The sequence below is a fragment of the Pelophylax lessonae genome, assembly GCF_965119305.1.
Source record: "Pelophylax lessonae genome assembly, chromosome: 3".
NCBI classification, from domain to species: domain Eukaryota; kingdom Metazoa; phylum Chordata; class Amphibia; order Anura; family Ranidae; genus Pelophylax; species Pelophylax lessonae.
Genome location: NC_138770.1, coordinates 241,424,560 through 241,443,628, shown reverse-complemented (window position 1 = coordinate 241,443,628; position 19,069 = coordinate 241,424,560).

Below are 19,069 nucleotides of genomic sequence, written 5' to 3'. Positions count from 1 at the left end.
GGGCACGCTGATGGGCATATTTTATGTTAAGGGGCACTCTAATGGGTATATTTTATGTTAAGAGCAATGCTGATTTACATGTTTTGTTATGCCCATCAGAGTGCCCCCTAACATAGAATGTGCCCATCAGCGTACCCCTTAACATAAAATGTGCCCATCAGCTTGCCCCTTATTTTATGTTAATAGTCAAGCTGATGGGAATATTTTATGTTAAGGGGCACTCTGATGGGCATATTTTATGTTAAGGTGCATGCTGATGTGCATATTTATGCTGTGGTACACACTGATGGGCATATTTTATGTTAAGGGGCACTCTGATAGACATATTTATGCTATAGGGCACACTGATGGGCATATTTTATGTTAAGGGGCACTCTGATGGGCATATTTTATGTTAAGAGCAACGCTAATTTACACGTTATGTTTTGCCCATCAGCGATCCCACCATCATAAAATGTGCCCATCAGGGTGCCCCTAACATAAAATGTGCCCATCAGCGTGACCCTTATTTTATGTTAATGGCCACGCTGATGGGAATATTTTATGTTAAGGGGCACTCTGATGGGCATATTTTATGTTAAGGGACATGCTGATGTGCATATTTATGCTGTGGTACACACTGATGGGCATATTTTATGTTAAGGGGCACTCTGATGGACATATTTATGCTATGGGGCACACTGATGGGCATATTTTATGTTATGGGGCATATTTCATGTTAAGAGCAACGCTGATTTACAGGTTTTGTTTTGCCCATCAGCAATCCCACCATCATAAAATGTGCCCATCAGAGTGCCCCCTAAAATAAAATGTGCCCATCAGCGTGACCCTTAACATAAAATATGCCCATCAGCGTGCCCCTTATTTTAGGTCAAGGGTCACGCTGATGGGCAAATGTTATGCTAAGGGACACACTAATGGGCATATTTTATGTTAAGGATCACGCTGGTGGGCACATTTTGTTCTGCCCATCAGAGTACCCCTAACAAAAAAATGTGCCCATCAGCTTGCCCCTTATTTTATGTTAAGGGTCATGCTGATGGGCATATTTTATTTTAAGGGGCATGCTGATGTGCATATTTTTTGCTGGGGTACACACTGATGGGCATATTTTATGTTAAGGGGCACTCTGATGGACATATGCTATGGGGCACACTGATGGGCATATTTTATGTTAAGGGACACTCTGATGGGCACAATTTATGTTAAGGGGGCACACTGATGGGGACAACTGATGTAAGGGAGTACTCTGACGGGAATGCCTGACGTAAGGTGGCACTGTGATGGGGACAACTGATGTAAAGGAGCACTGTGATGGAGACCCCTGATGTAAGGGGGCCCTCTGACAGGAATGCCTGATGTAAGGTGGCACTGTGATGGGAACAACTGATGTAAGGGGGCACTCTGACAAGAATGCCTGATGTAAGGTGGTACTGTGATGGGGACACCCAATGTAAAGGAGCACTGTCATGGGGACACCTGATGTAAAGGAGTACTGTGATGGGCACATTTTTTTGTGCCCATTAGAGTGCCCCTTAACATAAAATGTGCCCATTAGAGGGCCCCTTAACATAAAATGTGCCTAGCAGCATTCCACTTATATTATGTTAAGGGGCACGCTGATGGGCACATTTTATGTTAAAGGGCACTCTGATGGGCACATTTTATGTTAAGGGGAACGCTGATGGGCACATTTTATGTTAATGGTCACGCTGATGGGCACGTTTTATGTTAGGGGGCACACTGATGGGGATATCTGATATAAGGCGGTACGCTGATGAGAATGCCTGATGTAAGAGTGGGGGAAACTTATATAATGGGGTACTCTGATAGGGACAAAAGATGTAAGGGGGAACACTAATGGGAGACGAGATGTAAGAGGGCTTTCCATTACAGAAACCTGATGTAAGTGGGCACTCTGATGAGAATACCTGAAGGAGTACTCTGATGATGGCAACTGATTTCTGGGGGTATTCCGATGGGGCACCCAATGTAATGAATTACTCTGATAGGGGCAACTGATGTAAGGGGGAACACTAATGGGGACATTTATATTTACAGAGTATTACCAGAGTGTGTGGAGGAAATAGTAGCAAAAGCGCCAGAGAGCATGGCTTGTTCCAAGAAAAGGAAGGTAGGTGCTGAAAACTGAGCCTTCAAAGATGAATGGACAGACCAATACATGTTCATTCTTCCTATGTGAAGTTTAAAACCAGTTTGTCTCATTTGTTGCGAAACGGGGGCTATAATAAAAAGCAGCAATGTGAAGCGCCACTACGAAACAGAACACGGTTCATTTGAGCAAACATATCCACAGCATTCCGAGGTGAGGGCAAGTAAAATAACTGAACTAAGAGCCCAGTATGACAGATCCACCAAAGTCCTCTCACATTCATTTACAGCGCAGGAGAGCACTTTGTAGGAACTGATCCTGCTAACTTCTGGCTACAGACTGTGCCTGAGACTGATTTCACTTGTCTAATCAAGGTAGCTCTACACACCTTGACCATGTTTGGATCTACGTACAGCTGTGAGTCAGCTTTCTCCACTATGAACATTATTAAAACCAAGTATTGTTCCAGGCTCACCAATGAGCACCTACACATGTGCATTAGAATGGCAGTAACTCAATTTAAGCCAAGATTCAAATGACTGGCAGGATAATCAAAAGCCCATTTTTCTCACTAGACAGGGAAGGTTTTTGGGTGGTAACAAAATTAAAAATAAAACTGAGGATAATTTGTGCACTTTTTCAAATTGACACCGTGTTTAAGTTAGAAGGTGCAATTTGATTTTACTTGAACAATGGATGGGTTTTATAAAAGAGTTATTGATTTGTTTTCATGTTGTTTTTGTTAAGGATAGTTGCTTGTATTCCATACAAAGACTAGAGCAAATGTAAAGCTATCCTAGTTCCAACTGTCCAAATGTTTAATGTCGTAACTGAAACTTCACAATAAATATTGTTGAAATGCTATGGAACTTGTACATGTCTCATTTTTTGATAAGACATACGGTGACTACAATCTTTCTGCGTCAGCACAAACTTGAGATTCGGACCTCGACCCAATGAAAATTTTAGCGACCGGACCTCCTTGAATTTTAATTCATTACTCCTGCTATACATTATCTCACAAAAGTACTATAAAAAAACTATAATGCTGTGTTCTTAGCAAAAATGATAGAGTGGACAAGAAGGACAAAAAAAAAATTATTTAGATACCACCATAATATAGAATGTTAGACACAAATACACGTTATGACACAGAACACATTAGGAGTATGGGATTTAATTCTTAAACAATCAAAATGTGAGCATAACACACTATTAATCCTGCTTAAGGAAATACATTATTTTTCAACCTTGAAAGTGGGTATTATTTTGGAAGTGGATAAGAGATGAGAATGCACAGTTGAAAGACATATTGAAAAAAGGATAGATTTGCACATTTAAGGAATTGAGGCGCAAAAAAGAAACACTGGTGATAGATGAATGGCAGTATTTTCAGTTGAGGCACTTTGTTACGACACTACCAGAACCAATAAGATCCGAAGAGGATTTATTGCCATTCAAGCATCTGTGTACCTCGATGAACACAGGTCATGGTACCTCCTGGATCTATAAGATACTTGTGGCAATGGCTGAACCTAAAATACTGCCGCACATGGAAAAATGGGAAAAGGAATTAGGAGCACGAGTGAATGAACAATTTTCAGAATGGTACAAAGCTTAGAAGTAGATACAAATGCCTTAAACATAAATTATAAATGTCTGGCAAGATGGTATATAACACCAGAAAAAGTGCATAAATATCAATTAGGGAAATCACCATATTGTTGGTGAGGATGTATAGATGTGGGAACCATATATGATGGGATTGCCCAAATATAAAGAAATATTGAAGGGAGGTGTTGAAACAAATACAAATTACAAACATAGAAATAGTGAGGACCCGTGGATCTGTTTACTTTATGGTATAAAAAGTCCAATAAATGAATACAAGAATACAATGATACCACACCTGATGAATGCAGCAAAAAGGTTGATACCACAAGATTGCCAAGAACTAGAGAGCCCTATAATAGGAGATTGGGTTAAAAGAGTGTAAAATATATAGAAAAAATAAAACGCTTATGATGTAGTAGGGAAGATGAGATTGAAAAATGTAAAAACACATGGAATAGTTGTACAGAGTTTAAAGGATAAGTCCAGTGAAAACCTAACTAACACTAAAAACACTAAGACAATTTTATGGTGCAGTTTATTGAGGCCCCCACTAGAAATTATGCTCTGTTGGACCTGGTAATCTCAAACCATGCAGAGCTTATTAACAATATTCATATGAAAGAACATCTGGGTAGCAGTGACCATAACATGATTTCATTTAATGTTAGCTATAAGCAACAAATGCATACAGGAAATACAAAAACACTTAACTTTAAGAGAGCAAATTTTCCAAGGATGAGGGCTGCTCTCTCAGGATTTAGACTGGGAGGGAACATTGACATCGATGAGCACAGAAAAGAAATGGGAATTTTTCAAAAAGACTATGCAAACTCACTGCAAAGTATATTCCCATGGGTAATAAGTTTAAAAGGCTAAAAATAAAACCTATGTGGCTCACGGCAAAAGTTAAAAAAGCTATAGATAAAAAGAAAGGAGCTTTTAAAAAATATAAAAATGAGGGAACACTATCATTGTTTAATTGTTACAAAGAATATAACAGAATATGTAAAAAGGAAATCAGGGATGCAAAAATCCAAAATGAACGACAAATCGCAAAAGATAGTAGGACAAACCCCCAAAAATTCTTCAAATATATTAACAGTAAAAAGGTTAGGTCTGAGCATGAAGGCCCTTTACAAAATAATCAGGAGTGGGTGACTGGGGACAAAGAGAAGGCACATTTATTAAATAATTTCTTCAGCTCTGTATATACCAAGGAGCATGGGGGAGATCATGACCATAATGAGGACGGTATTGACACAGCCCCAAATGATCCACAATGGCTCAAAAGTGATATGGTCCAGAAATATTTAGACAGAATAAGGGTGGATAAAGTGCCTGGACCAGATGGCATCCACCCACGCATCCTAAAAGAATTAAGCGTTGTAATTTCTAAGCCTTTGTTTCTAATTTTTAGCGACTTGTTAAGGACTGGAATAGTACCACTGGATTGGCGTAGGGCCAATGTGGTGCCTATATTTAAAAAGGGATCAAAGTCTTTGCCAAGTAACTATAGACCTGTTAGTTTAACTTCTATAGTCAGGAAGATATTGGAGAGTTCAATAAAAGACAACATAGATAAGTTCTTGCTGGAAAAAAATATTTTAAGCAACAGACAGCATGGATTCGTGAGATACAGAAGTTGTCAAACAAAGTAAAACCTTGGACAGAGGGGTGGCTGTGGACGTAGTATACTTGGATTTTTCAAAAGCATTTGACACAGTTCCCCACACACTGCTAATGTGTAAGGTAAAGTCTACTGGCTTGGAAAGATCAGTTTGTAATTGGATAGAAAAATGGCTAAAAGATAGAATTCAGAGAGTAGCGGTTAATGATTCTTACTCTGAATGGCCCAAAGTTATCAGTGGTGTATCCCAAGGTTCAGTGTTGGAACTGTTACTTTTTAATATCTTTATAATTGATATAGGGTCTGGTATTAAAAGTATCATTTCAGTCTTTGCAGATGACACCAAGCTTTGCAGTAGAATAACTTCTTTACAGGATGTCTCCAACTTACAAGCTGACCTCAATGCACTGTTTCATTGGGCAACTATGTGGCAAATGAGGTTTAATGTTGATAAATGTAAAGTTATGCACTTGGGGGCTAAGAATATGCATGCATCATACATACTAGGGGGAGTAGAACTGGTGGAATCCATAGCGGAGAAGGATTGGGGTGTTCTGGTAGATCATAAGCTTAATAATAGCATGCAATGCCAAGCTGCTGTTTCCAAAGCAAGCAAAGTCCTTTCTTGTATTAACAGAGGCATGGACTCCAGAGAGAGAGATATAATTTTTCCCCTGTACAAATCATTAGTAAGACCTCATCTGGAATATGCAGTTCAGTTTTGGGCACCAGTTCTTAAAAAGGATATCGGGGGAACTGGAGAAAGTGCAGAGAAGAGCAACCAAACTGATAAGAGGCATGGAGGACCTCAGCTATGAGAAAATATTAGAGGAACTGAATTTATTCTCTCTTGAGAAGAGGAGATTAAGGGGGGATATGATCAACATGTATAAATACATAAGGGGTCAATATAGTGAACTTGGTGTTGAGTTGTTCACTTTAAGGTCAACACAGAGGACAAGGGGGCACTCTTTACATATAGAGGAAAACAGATTTAGTCTCCAAATCCGGAAAGGTTTCTTCACCATAAGAGCTGTGAAAATGTGGAATAGACTCCCTCAAGAGGTGGTTCTGGCTAGCTCACTAGATTGCTTTAAAAAAGGTCTGGATTCTTTCCTAGGTGTGCATAATTTAAATGGGTATTAAAATTTTTTTTTAGGTAAAGTTGATCCAGGGCATATCTGATTGCCTCTCGGGGGATCAGGAAGGAATTTTTTTCCCCTGCTGTAGCAAATTGGATCATGCTTTGCTGGGGTTTATTTTCGCCTTCCTCTGGATCAACAACGGGTATAGGATTGTGTATATGGGATTGTATGGTTGAGTTTTCAATACTGTTTTTTGTTTCTTTTGGTTTAACCGGATGGACTTTTGTCTTTTTTCAACCTGACTAACTATGTAACTATGTATCTATGCTCTGCGCCATATTCTAAGACTATTCTGTCTAACACTGTAAAGCAAAAATCACTGTATTTACCCTTTGTACACCTGATCCGGTCCCACGCTGAGCTATCAGCTTCAGCATGAAGCCCCATAGTAAGTCTATGGGTGACGTCACTTCCCATTCATTTCACAGCCGTTGTTGGTCCTCTCCTGCACAGAGCTTTCGTCGCTGGAGACCGAACCGGATCGGGTGTAGAAAAGGTAAGTACAGTGCTTTTTGCTTTACAGGGTTAGATAGAATTGTCTTAGAATGTGGCAAAGAGCAGGTTTAGCGTTAGTTAGTATCACGGCACTGCCGTGTACTCACCCAATCCTGGGCACCTGGGGTGGAGTTGCGGCACTCGCCACTCTCAGAGACCTCTCTCCCGGCTCTGCGGCAGTTCCTTCCCTCTCTCTTGCCGCTGAGGTCCGCGGCAAGCACGCTGTCACAGCAAGATGGTGGCCGCCATGCAGACCCGGAATTCTGCACAGGGAGGAGGTGGAGGGCTGCGGATCTGGTAGGGGAAGGAAGGTCAGGGACTATGGTGCAAATCAAGATGGTGCCAGGTCCCTGACTTCCCTTTATAGCTCCTGTGTGCCCCACCTACTGGTGGGAGGTGGTCGGTCATGTGATCCTAGCTCTTTATTTAAACAAAGCACGCCTTCCAGTCAGTGCTTGGTTATTTTTCTTGCTCTCGTATACCTGCCTTTTATCTTTTTTCTCAGCTCATGTTCCTGGTTCCTGACCCTTGATCTTCTGTTTGACTCTCCATGCCGGTTGTCTGACCTGACTCTGGATTGATCGACTTCTCTTGCCAGCCACATGCCCTGACTTTGGTTTGACTGAACTTGCTTTCTGCTTCTTCCCATTAAAGGCCTCCATGCCACCACAGACCCTTTGGGAACCTGTCCCCACTTCTAGGTGCTTCTGAGGGTCATGATTGTAAGGGAGTGCTGTTCCGCTGCAATTGGGTTCCATCACTGCTGCAAGACCCCAGGAGGGTTGTGACAGGTAGGTTTTGACCGGACTTATTCTTTAAAAAAACAAGAAAATACGCAGGAATATTGGGAATATAGGAGTCGACAGAGTGGGGAAGAGGATGTAGAGAGGAAGAGGAAAAGGACATATAAATAAAGAAAGGGGGGGGGTAGGGATGTGAAGAGGTAGAGAAGGGGGGGGAGAGAATGAGTAAGTGTAAAAAATGTTAACAATATTTTGTTTTGCATTTTGATATTGGAAGTTAAAAAAAGATATAATAAAAAAAAAAAAAAAAAAAAGGATGCAGCAGTATGAACCTGAGGCTCAAGTCCACAGATTGTGCCACTTTAAGTAATACGTTTTCATTAGTCTAAAAAACTGTCACATGACACTAAAAGTAGATATCGGTAATTGGTATTGGCAAGTGACAAAAAGTATTGGTATGCGTACTAGGTCTTAGAAAACTGGTATCAGTGCATCCTTACACACAAGCTAAGCTCTATATTTAAAGGAAACTTGTAGGCAGATGCAGTCTACTTTCTCCACTGCAGGTGGCACTCTTCTGCAGCAGCGCTGTTGTTTGAGAGGAAGTCAAGAGTAACAGGGTTCCTCTATGGTTTCCTGGGTCACTGGGAAGGGTATCCTAATGGATGCTGCCATTCTATGTGAATCTAGAAGTCATCTTGAGTTAGGCAGAGCCTATTTAAGGCCCCTGATCACAGGTACAAAGTATTAATAAGTTGATTGAGTGGGGACAGGTACCCCTTCTATTAGGGACAGCACTAGCATTAGGGAAAGGTTCCTGACGACAAGGGAAAGGAAAGCTTAGGGTTTCAACTCTGCTGGGCACCTTTCTGTTTGGGCAAAAGATGGCCAGGCCGCATTCTGCCCCTCCCAACAGATGCTGTCAGTCCAGCTGGAATCTGCTCCTTTCATGTTACTGGAGTCCGTGAGTGTGAGTCCGTGAGTGCACCTGGCCGGGTAGCCTGCCCATTGGTTTATTGTAACTGTTGCTGAATTATTTCAATAGAAGTTCTTCCCTGCACCTGTCTGTGTGAATTCTTGCAGCCGCACACCCTACACCCCAACTAGACTTGGTGGCAGTCGGCAGGATATGTCCCTTATAGCGGGTGCATAGGAAGGACTAGGCTCCAGCATGGCTCCGCTAGGATCAGCCTTAGACCTGATACTGAAATTGAATGGCTCTACCATTCCTCTGGCAGAGTGGGAGTAGAGACTGGAGAGTGCCGTGTGCCTGTTTCAGGTCCTGCCCCGGCTGGTGCAGGGCTGGCCAATAATGTCTTAGAGGCCGATGCCTGCCATGTGGTTATGGTGCTCCCAGAACACAAGCTGACATCGCTGATTCAGATCACATCCTGAGGGACCAATTTATTACTGGTCAGCCTGGCTCAGAGAGCCCTGCAATTAAAGGTTGAGGCACAACCCACCACTTCCTTCCATAATGTGGTGGTGGATGCAGGTTTGTGGGAACAAGAAGAGGCAGACACAACAGTGGCAGTTACCTAGATGTTTAAGCCTGGAGATCTCATGGATAGAGTTGAGCGGACACCTGGATGTCTGTGTTCGGCGGGTTCGGCCGAACTTGAAAAAAAAAGTCCGGGTCCGTGTCCCGGACTTTTTCCGAACTTTACCCGGACACCGAACCCCATTGAAGTCAATGGGGACCCGAACTTTCAGGCACTAAAATGGCTCTAAAAAACCAATGGAAAGGGCTAGAGTGCTGCAAATGGCAGCAAAATGTAGTTAAGAGCACGGCAAGTGCTCTGCAAACAAATGTGGATAGGGAAATAACTTAAAACAACAAAAAAAACAGAAAAAGAAAACAATTTTCTTCATCTGTGAAGGACGAGGCCCATATGGAGTAGGAGGGAGGTTGAGGTGGCGGTGGATGTGGCGGTGTAGGTGGAAGCGGGGGTGGAGGGGGACAAGGTAGCCAACACTGCTTTTTTTCAGTCATTTTAAATTAGGGTACACCCCAAAAGAGTGAGAAAGATCAAAAATATAACAATGGCTGGGTAAGGTCGGTATCCATCTCTATTCTGCACAAGGTACGGAAAAATCCTGTGGGATCCATGCCTGGTTCATTTTAATGAACGTGAGCTTGTCCACATTGTCTCTGGACAGGCGGCTGCGCTTGTCTGTGATAACGCCCCCAGCCGTGCTAAATACACGTTCAGATAATACACTGGCTGCAGGGCAGGCCAGCACCTCCAAGGTGTAAAGGGCAAGCTCAGGCCATGTGCCCAATTTGGAGACCTAGAAGTTGAAGGGTTCTTCTGAGGTGCTGGCAGTGCCCTGGCTGCGTTGGCGACCTCTTCCTTCTCCTCCTCCTCCTCTGCCTTGGCCTTGTGCTTCCACTGTGGCCCCGCTGTCAGGTGGGAATGCCAGCAGCATCGCGTCTACCAGCGTGCGATTGTACTTGTGCATCTTGCGATCATGCTCCAGTGAGTGAATTAAGGACGGTACGTTGTCCTTGTAACAGGGATCCAGCAGCGTGGCCACCCAGTAATCAGCACAAGTTACAATGTGGGCAACTCGGCGGTCGTTGTGGAGACACTGCAGCATGTAATCGCTCATGTGTGCCAGGCTGCCCAGAGGCAACGAAAGGCTGTCCTCTGTGGGAGGTGTATCGTCTGTGTCTTCTGTATCCCCCCCAGCCACGCACCAGTGATGGCCATGAGCTGGCCTGGGTGCCACACTGCTGTGAACATGGTTCCATCTCCTCCTCCATCTCCTCCTCCATCTCCTCCTCCTCCTCATCCTCCAGAACTGTGCCCCTGCTGGACAATTGTGTACCTGGCGTTTGTGGGTGCAGGAACCCACCCTCGGAGCCACTTGTGAATGACTGCCCTAAAAGCCATGGAAATGATCCCTCTTCCTCCTCCTCCTCCTCCTTCTGTGCCACATCCTCTTCCATCATCGCCCGATGCGTTTTTTCAAGGAGGCATAGAAGTGGGATAGTTAAGCTGACAACGGCGTCATCGGCACTGGCCATGCTGGTGGAGTACTCAAAACAGCGCAACAAAGCACACAGGTCTCGCATGGAGGCCCAGTTATTGGTGGTGAAATGGTGCTGTTCCGCAGAGCGACTCACGCGTGCGTGCTGCAGCTGAAACTCCACTATGGCCTGCTGCTGCTCGTACAGTCTTTCCAGCATGTGCCAGGTGGAGTTCCACCTTGTGGGCACATCACATATGAGGCGGTGAGCGGGAAGGCCGAAGTTACGCTGCAGCGCTGACAGGTGAGCAGCAGCAGGGTGAGAACGCCGAAAGTGCGCACAGACGGCCTGCACTTTTTGCAGCAGCTCTGACATATCGGGGGAATTTTGAAGGAAGCTCTGCACCACCAAATTCAGCACATTTTTTTTTTTTTAAAAGCCCGTAGCGTGTGAAACACACTCAAAAGACTTCACCCGGTGCATAAAAAAGTGCACACACACAAACGTGAGGAACACAAAAAGTGCACAGGGTGTGCAAACAAATGGTCTTCCCTCCGAAGAGGTAGGACCCGAACCTCGATCCCCCGGGGCGCAAGACTCCTGACAGGGATTTAAGGTACTCATGGTCTGTCTGGCCGAAACCAGACTGACCCCGTTCTTCAGGGGGACTGCCGAAACAGCCCCCACCGAGTACTAAGTGGGGCTCCCCCGAAGGGAGACCCCATGAGAGAGGGCAGACCAAGCCAAAAGGCCATATCCACCCCCTCCCAAGACTCAAGGTAGGGCCCGAGGACCCACACCCTACAAGTCGTGCAAGGGAAAAAAAGGTGATAGAAAGTGACAAACTACAAAGAAAAGGCACACACAAACAAAAAGGTGGGGGAAGGGAAGTGGAGAGGTGAATTAGTGCCCTTGTGAAAATACAAGGGCAGGCCTTCCGGCCGGAATAAAAATTCCTCTGGTCGAAGCCAAAAGGCCTTGCCCAAGAGGCAGGTGCTTAAAAAAGTGTGCGTAGGTGCAGTGACCATGGTGCCGAAAAACTCAAGGCGAGCTGCCCCTCACCAGTGAGAATTAAGGCACCCCTGGGCTGCCACCCCAGGGGCACATACACTACGGGCTTTCTCTACCCCGGCCCAAAGGCCAGACCAAGTGTAGCCCTATCCTACCAGGAGGCATCAGAACATTGGACAGCTTAGGGAGAACCTACCTTCAACTGGGGACAAGCCTTTTGCAAGGCCAGATTCAACTCAGGAGGAAAGGCTCCCCCACCGCCACCGCCATTCCTTACCAATCACATCCAGGAGCAGTACTAACTGGCCACGGAACCAATCCAGTTTTCTCGCTCCCTTCAAACTGGTAGGGGCGGACCCATTCAGATCAGGAAGGCATTGGAACCCTCCGGCTTTCTCTGGTTTGGCCTACTCCGGTCCTCCAGTTACGCCCAGAGCGCCCCGGTTAACTTTGGCCACCACCGATACTAACCTTCAGGTTCCATTCCAACACTGATAAGAACAGATACTACACTTGATCTTAGCCAAAAGGCCGAGAAGCACATGCGCCAGGCAAGGGATGTGCGTCAAACCGGCTAGGCCCAGAGCTGCTATGAGATTTCGCCCGTTATCGCACACCACCATGCCGGGCTTGAGGCTCGCTGGCACCAACAACTCATCGGTAGAGGTGTACCGAACTGTTCGCCGGCGGACAGTTCCCGGTGAACTTAGCATGTTCGTGTTCGCCGCTGCGGGCAAACATATGCGATGTTCGGTCCGCCCCCTATAATACATCATTGAGGCAAACTTTGACCCTGAACTTCACAGTCAGCAGGCACATTTCCAGCCAATCAGCATACCTCCCTCCCACACCCTCCCACCTCCTATAAATAAGCAAGGGCAGCATCCATCTTAGATCATTCTGAAGCAGTGTGTGTTAGTGAGAGCAGGGAGAGCTGCTGCTGCTGCTGCTGTTAATAGCTAGGGACAGTTGTTAGTCAGTGTTCCTGGTCTTGCTAGTCAGTGTTCTTGGTCCACTACTGCTGTAAGGACAGCATCCTGAATGCACCCCAAAAAGCCCTTCTAAGGGCTGGTATTTGTGTAATGTTTTACATATATATATATATATATATATATATATATATATATCTAGTATCCCCAAAAGCCCTTTTAAGGGCTGGTAATTGAGGATTTTTTTTATTTATTTATATATATATATATATATATATATATATATATATCTAGTGTCCCCAAAAGCCCTTTTAAGGGCTGGTAATTGAGTTTTTTCTTTTTATATATATATATATATCTATTGTACACTGCAGTTGCCTGCCCGCTGTGTGTGAGAGGCCACAGACCCACCACAGACTGTACTGTGTGCACACCACACTCATTTCGGGTGGCACAGGCACAGTTCCTTGCATTTTAAAAATATTTTTTTTTCCTCTGTCATAATTGCAGTGAGTGCTGTGTCAGGTCCACAGAGTGTACTGTACCCACTGCAGTGCACTGCCCACCACTGATATATATACGGTGGCACAGCATCTTGTTGCAAATTGAAAAAAAAAATATATTTTTTATTATTGCAGTTGCCTGGGCTGCCAGTGACTGTCAGGTCCACAGTGTGTACTGTGCCCACTGTAGTGCCACTGCGTGCCCACCCACCACTGATATATATATACGGTGGCACAGCAGCTTGCAAAGTAAAAATATATATATTTTTTTTATAATTGCAGTTGCCTGGGTGCCAGTGACTGTCAGGTCCACAGAGTGTACTGTGCCCACTGCAGTGCCACTGCCCACCCACCACTGATATATACGGTGGCAGGCATGACTTTTTTTGGATTAGTGTCTGGGGGGGGTCTAAAAAGCGTACCTGTGAAGTTTCAGCTCTGTAGCATGTCCAGAACCAGAAAAAAATATCATATAGGTGTAAAAAGGGTTCCCACCATCCCTGCTCTACTGAAAAGTGATCTTTTTTTCTGGTTCTGGACATGCTACAGAGCTGAAACTTCACAGGTACACTTTTTAGACCCCCTAGACACTAAATCACACAAAAAAGTTCTTAAAAAATGTCATTTTTGATAGAGAGACAATTATTGGAAAACTTAAAAAAAAAAAAAAACTTAAAAAAAAAAGAAAAAATTCTTTGGATTTATTGTCTGGGGGGTCTAAAAAGTTTACCTGTGAAGTTTCAGCTCTGTAGCATGTCCAGAACCAGAAAAAAATAGAATTAGGGTTAGGGCTAGGGTTAGGGTTAGGGTTAGGGTTAGGGCTAGGGTTAGGGTTAGGGTCAGGGCTAAGGTTAGGGTTATTTTTAGTGCTTAGGGTCAGAGGGTTAGAGTTAGAGGGGTAGGGCTAGAGTTACTAACTCTAACCCTAAGTATCTCACCGTAACCCTAACCCTAGCCCCTAACACTAAACCTAACCCTAACCCTTAAAGCCCAGTTCCTGTCCCATTTTGATCGGTTCTGGTCTGTTTGCGGTTGTTTGCGGTGCGTTAAACGGGGAGTTTGGTCTGTCACTGTGAAGCGGGCGTAACCCTTACACTACCTGATCGATACAACATCATACCTGATCGTATACACACACTGGATGTTTTAAAGCACGTTATTCCAAACAATTTAGGAATGTTAGGTGATTTATGCCCTTTATGGAATAAAACCCGACTCTGCGTCAACTACGTAATTTTCCATGGGAGTTTTGCCATGGATCCCCCTCCGGCATGCCACAGTCCAGGTGTTTGTCCCCTTGAAACAACTTTTCCATTACTATTGTGGCCAGAAAGAGTCCCTGTGGGTTTTAAAATTCGCCTGCCTATTAAAGTCTATGGCGGTTCGCAATGTTTGCCGGATCGCGAAAATTCGCCGATGTTCGCGTTCGCCGTTCGCAAACGGCGAATTTTATGTTCGCGACATCACTACTCATCGGTCTGCTGTTCCATGCTCCTCCACAACTCATGCACGGTGTGGGATTTTTCCCCCAAACATGCAAGTTTTAAAACTGCCTGCTGTCGTTTACCCCTGGCTTTGCTGAATTTGGTGGTGAAGGTGTTACACTGACCGGACGAGGAGGCAGTAGAGGATGAGGAAGCGGAGCAGGAGGAGTTAGGAACAGGATGTAAACTGAAGTGCCCTGCAATCCTCAGTGGTGGAAGGAGATGCGCCAAACAAATTGAAAGGGTGTATCTCACACGTACACATACAGACTATGCCGCAATTTGATTTTTTTCACCTGCATTGGTGTATATTGAATAGCGGAATAGAACAAAAGTATATAAAAGGGTGTATCTCACACGTACAGACTAGGCCACAATTGAATTATTTTCACCCGCATGGGTGTATATTGAATAGCGGAATAGAACAATAGTATCTAAAAGAGTGCATCTCACACGTACAGACTATGCCGCAATTTAATTTTTGTCACCTGCATGGGTGTATATTGAATAGCGGAATAGAACAAAAGTATATAAAAGGGTATATCTCACACGTACAGACTAGGCCGCAATTGAATTATTTTCACCCGCATGGGTGTATATTGAATAGAGGAATAGTTCATCCAGGAGGAAACTGCTTTGCAGGTTTTCTGGGAGTGCCCCTTTGCACAGAGCCTGTTTAGGGCCTTGGAACCTGAACTTAAGGACTTTGTACCACAGACTGCCATCACACACTTTGGTGTGCTAAATGGATTATTTGGTGGAAATTTTACCCAAGAGGACATTGACATCGCCTGGCAGGTTCTGTGTTCCTTTAAGGACGCTTTATGGTGCGCCAAAAAGTGCCTTATCTACCAGCGAGAGAGGATGCCCATTGAGGACTGTAGCAGACTGGTCCATAGTCTGCTCAGAGACTATAATCTAATGGATCTCATGGAGGAAGAGGAGGTCTAGCGATTTCCCCTTCCCCAACTTGTGTGTTTTTGTCCTTTCATTAAAGCTCCGGGCTTGCACTTCTCCGCCTCCCTTTCCCCCACTCTTTATTGTTTGTGTGTTCCACGTTTGTCTTTTTGTAATGTGGCGGTACACTTTATTTGCACACATAATCTGATTAGTAGGGTGTAGGTCCTTGGGACTGTCTCTGAACGTCTTGGGGGGGGGGGGTATGGATATGGCCTTTTGGCTTGGTTCACCCACCTAGTACTTTGCCAGTGTAAGTACACCAGTCCCCGTCAGCAGCCTTGCGCCCCAGGGGATCAGGGTCAGGGTCCTTCCTCTTTCGGGAGGAGGACCATGTGTACACCCTGTGTACTTTTTTATGCACCCGCCAGGTGATAGTCTGAGTGTGTTCACACACCACGGGCTTATAAAAAGAAAACGGCTGGTGGTCCTGGTTTTTGTGGCGTGCCGACAAACCTTTTCCACATTTCATACATGCTAACCCTGCTCTCTGAGGTGCCGGCGGTGCCCTGGGTGCGTTGGTGACCTACTCCTCCTCCTCCTCTGCCTTTGCCTTGTGCTTTCAATGTGCCCCTGCTGTCATATGGGAATTCCACCAGCATCGCTTCTCGACCTTTTGGCTAAGATCAAGTGTAGTATCAGTTGTTATAAGTTATACAGTGGGGGCGCTGTAATGTCATTCTGCCTGACCAAGATTGGGTGGCGGCTATGGAAACCTGCTGGAGTGATGGGGGCTTGGAAGGTTTGATGTGTGGCCCCCAGGTTCCTTCCTCCCGGGGTGCTTCGGGAGAGCACCCCTGACCTAGTATTCGAGGTGGCTTCGGCTACGATGAAGAACGGGGTTCTGCCAGGCCTTCTGGCAAGGCAGATCATGGAAACCCTATGTCCCTGTCAGGAGACTTGCCAACCAGTAATCAGCACAAGTTAGAATGTGGGCAACTTGGCGGTCGTTGGGCAGACATTGCAGCATGTAATCGCTCATGTGTGCCAGGCTGCCCAGAGGCAAGAAAGGCTGCCCTCTGTGGAAGGTGTATCGTTTGTGTCCTCTGTATACCCCCAGCCACGCACCAGTGATGGCCACGAGCTGGCCTGGGTGCCACCCTGCTGTGAACATGGTTCCTCCTCCTCCTCATCCTCATCCATCATCCAGCAATTTTTCAAAAAGGTATACAAGTGGGATAGTAACGCTGAGAACGGCGCCATAGGCACTGTCCATGTTGGTGGAGTACTCGAAACAGCGAAACAAGGCACACAGGTCTCGCATGGAAGCCGAGTTATTGGTGAAGTGGTGCTGTTCTGCAGAGCGACTCACGCGTGTGTGCTGCAGCTGAAGTTACGCTGCAGCGCTGACAGGCGAGCAGAAGCAGGGTGGGAACTCCGAAAGTGCGCACAGGCGGCCCGCACTTTCTGCAGCAGCTCTGACATATCGGGGTAATTTTGAAGGAACCTCTGCACTACCAAGTTCAGCACATGCGCCAGGCAAGGGATGTGCGTCAAACCGACTAGGCCCAGAGCTGCTATGAGATTTCGCCCGTTATCGCACACCACCATGCCGGGCTTGAGGCTCGCTGGCACCAACAACTCATCGTTCTGCTGTTCCATGCTCCTCCACAACTCATGCGCGGTGTGGGATTTTCCCCCCCAAACATGCAAGTTGTAAAACTGCCTGCTGTCTTTTACCCCTGGCTTTGCTGAATTTGGTGGTGAAGGTGTTACGCTGACCGGATGAGGAGGCGGTAGAGGATGAGGAAGCGGAGTAGGAGGAGTTAGGAACAGGATGTAATGAAGCGCCCTGCAATCCTCGGTAGTGGAAGGAGATGCGCCAAACAAATTTAAAAGGTGTATCTCACACGTACCGATACAGACTATGCCGCAATTTAATTTTTTTACCCCAAAAGGGTGTAAATTGAATAGCGGAATAGAAAATATGATATAAAAAGGTGTATCTCACAGGTACAAACCCAGACTAGGCCCCGATTACAATTTTTTGTACCCTAAAGGCAGGATGAGAAGTAGGAGGAGTTCGGAACAGGAGGCAAACTGAAGCACCCTGTAATCCTCAGCGGTGGAAGATGCGCCCCAAAAATTTGGAAGGTGTATCTCACACGTACCGATACAGACTATGCCGCAATTAATTTTTTTTACCCCAAAAGGGTGTAGATTGAATAGCGGAATAGAAAATATGATATAAAAAGGTGTATCTCACACGTACAAACCCAGACTAGGCCCCGATTACAATTTTTTGTACCCTAAAGGCAGGATGAGGAGTAGGAGGAGTTCGGAACAGGAGGCAAACTGAAGCACCCTGCAATCCTCGGTGGTGGAAGATGCGCCCCAAAAATTTGGAAGGTGTATCTCACACGTACCAATACAGACTATGGCGCAATTAAATTTTTTTACCCCAAAAGGGTGTAGATTGAATAGCGGAATAGAAAATATGATATAAAAAGGTGTATCTCACACGTACAAACCCAGACTAGGCCCCAATTACAATTTTTTGTACCCTAAAGGCAGGATGAGGATGAGGAGTAGGAAGAGTTCGGAACAGGAGGCAAACTGAAGCACCCTGCAATCCTCGGCGGTGGAAGATGCTCCCCAAAAATTTGAAAGGCGTATCTCACACGTACCGATACAGACTAAGCCGTAATTTAATTTTTTTACCCCAAAAGGGTGTAGATTGAATAGCGGAATAGAAAATATGATATAAAAAGGTGTATCTCACACGTACAAACCCAGACTAGGCCCCGATTACAATTTTTTGTACCCTAAAGGCAGGATGAGGAGTAGGAGGAGTTCGGAACAGGAGGCAAACTGAAGCACCCTGCAATCCTCGGTGGTGGAAGATGCGCCCCAAAAATTTGGAAGGTGTATCTCACACGTACCAATACAGACTATGGCGCAATTAAATTTTTTTACCCCAAAAGGGTGTAGATTGAATAGCGGAATAGAAAATATGATATAAAAAGGTGTATCTCACACGTACAAACCCAGACTAGGCCCCGATTACAATTTTTTGTACCCTAAAGGCAGGATGAGGATGAGGAGTAGGAGGAGTTCGGAACAGGAGGCAAACTGAAGCACCCTGCAATCCTCGGCGGTGGAAGATGCTCCCCAAAAATTTGAAAGGCGTATCTCACACGTACCGATACAGACTATGCCGTAATTTAATTTTTTTACCCCAAAAGGGTGTAGATTGAATAGCGGAATAGAAAATATTATATAAAAAGGTGTATCTCACACGTACAAACCCAGACTAGGCCCGATTACAATTTTTTGTACCCTAAAGGCGGGATGAGGATGAGGAGTAGGAGGAGTTCGGAACAGGAGGCAAACTGAAGCACCCTGCAATCCTCGGCGGTGGAAGATGCGCCCCAAAAATTTGAAAGGTGTATCTCACACGTACCGATACAGACTATGCCGCAATTTAATTTTTTTTTACCCAAAAGGGTGTAGATTGAATAGCGAAATAGAAAA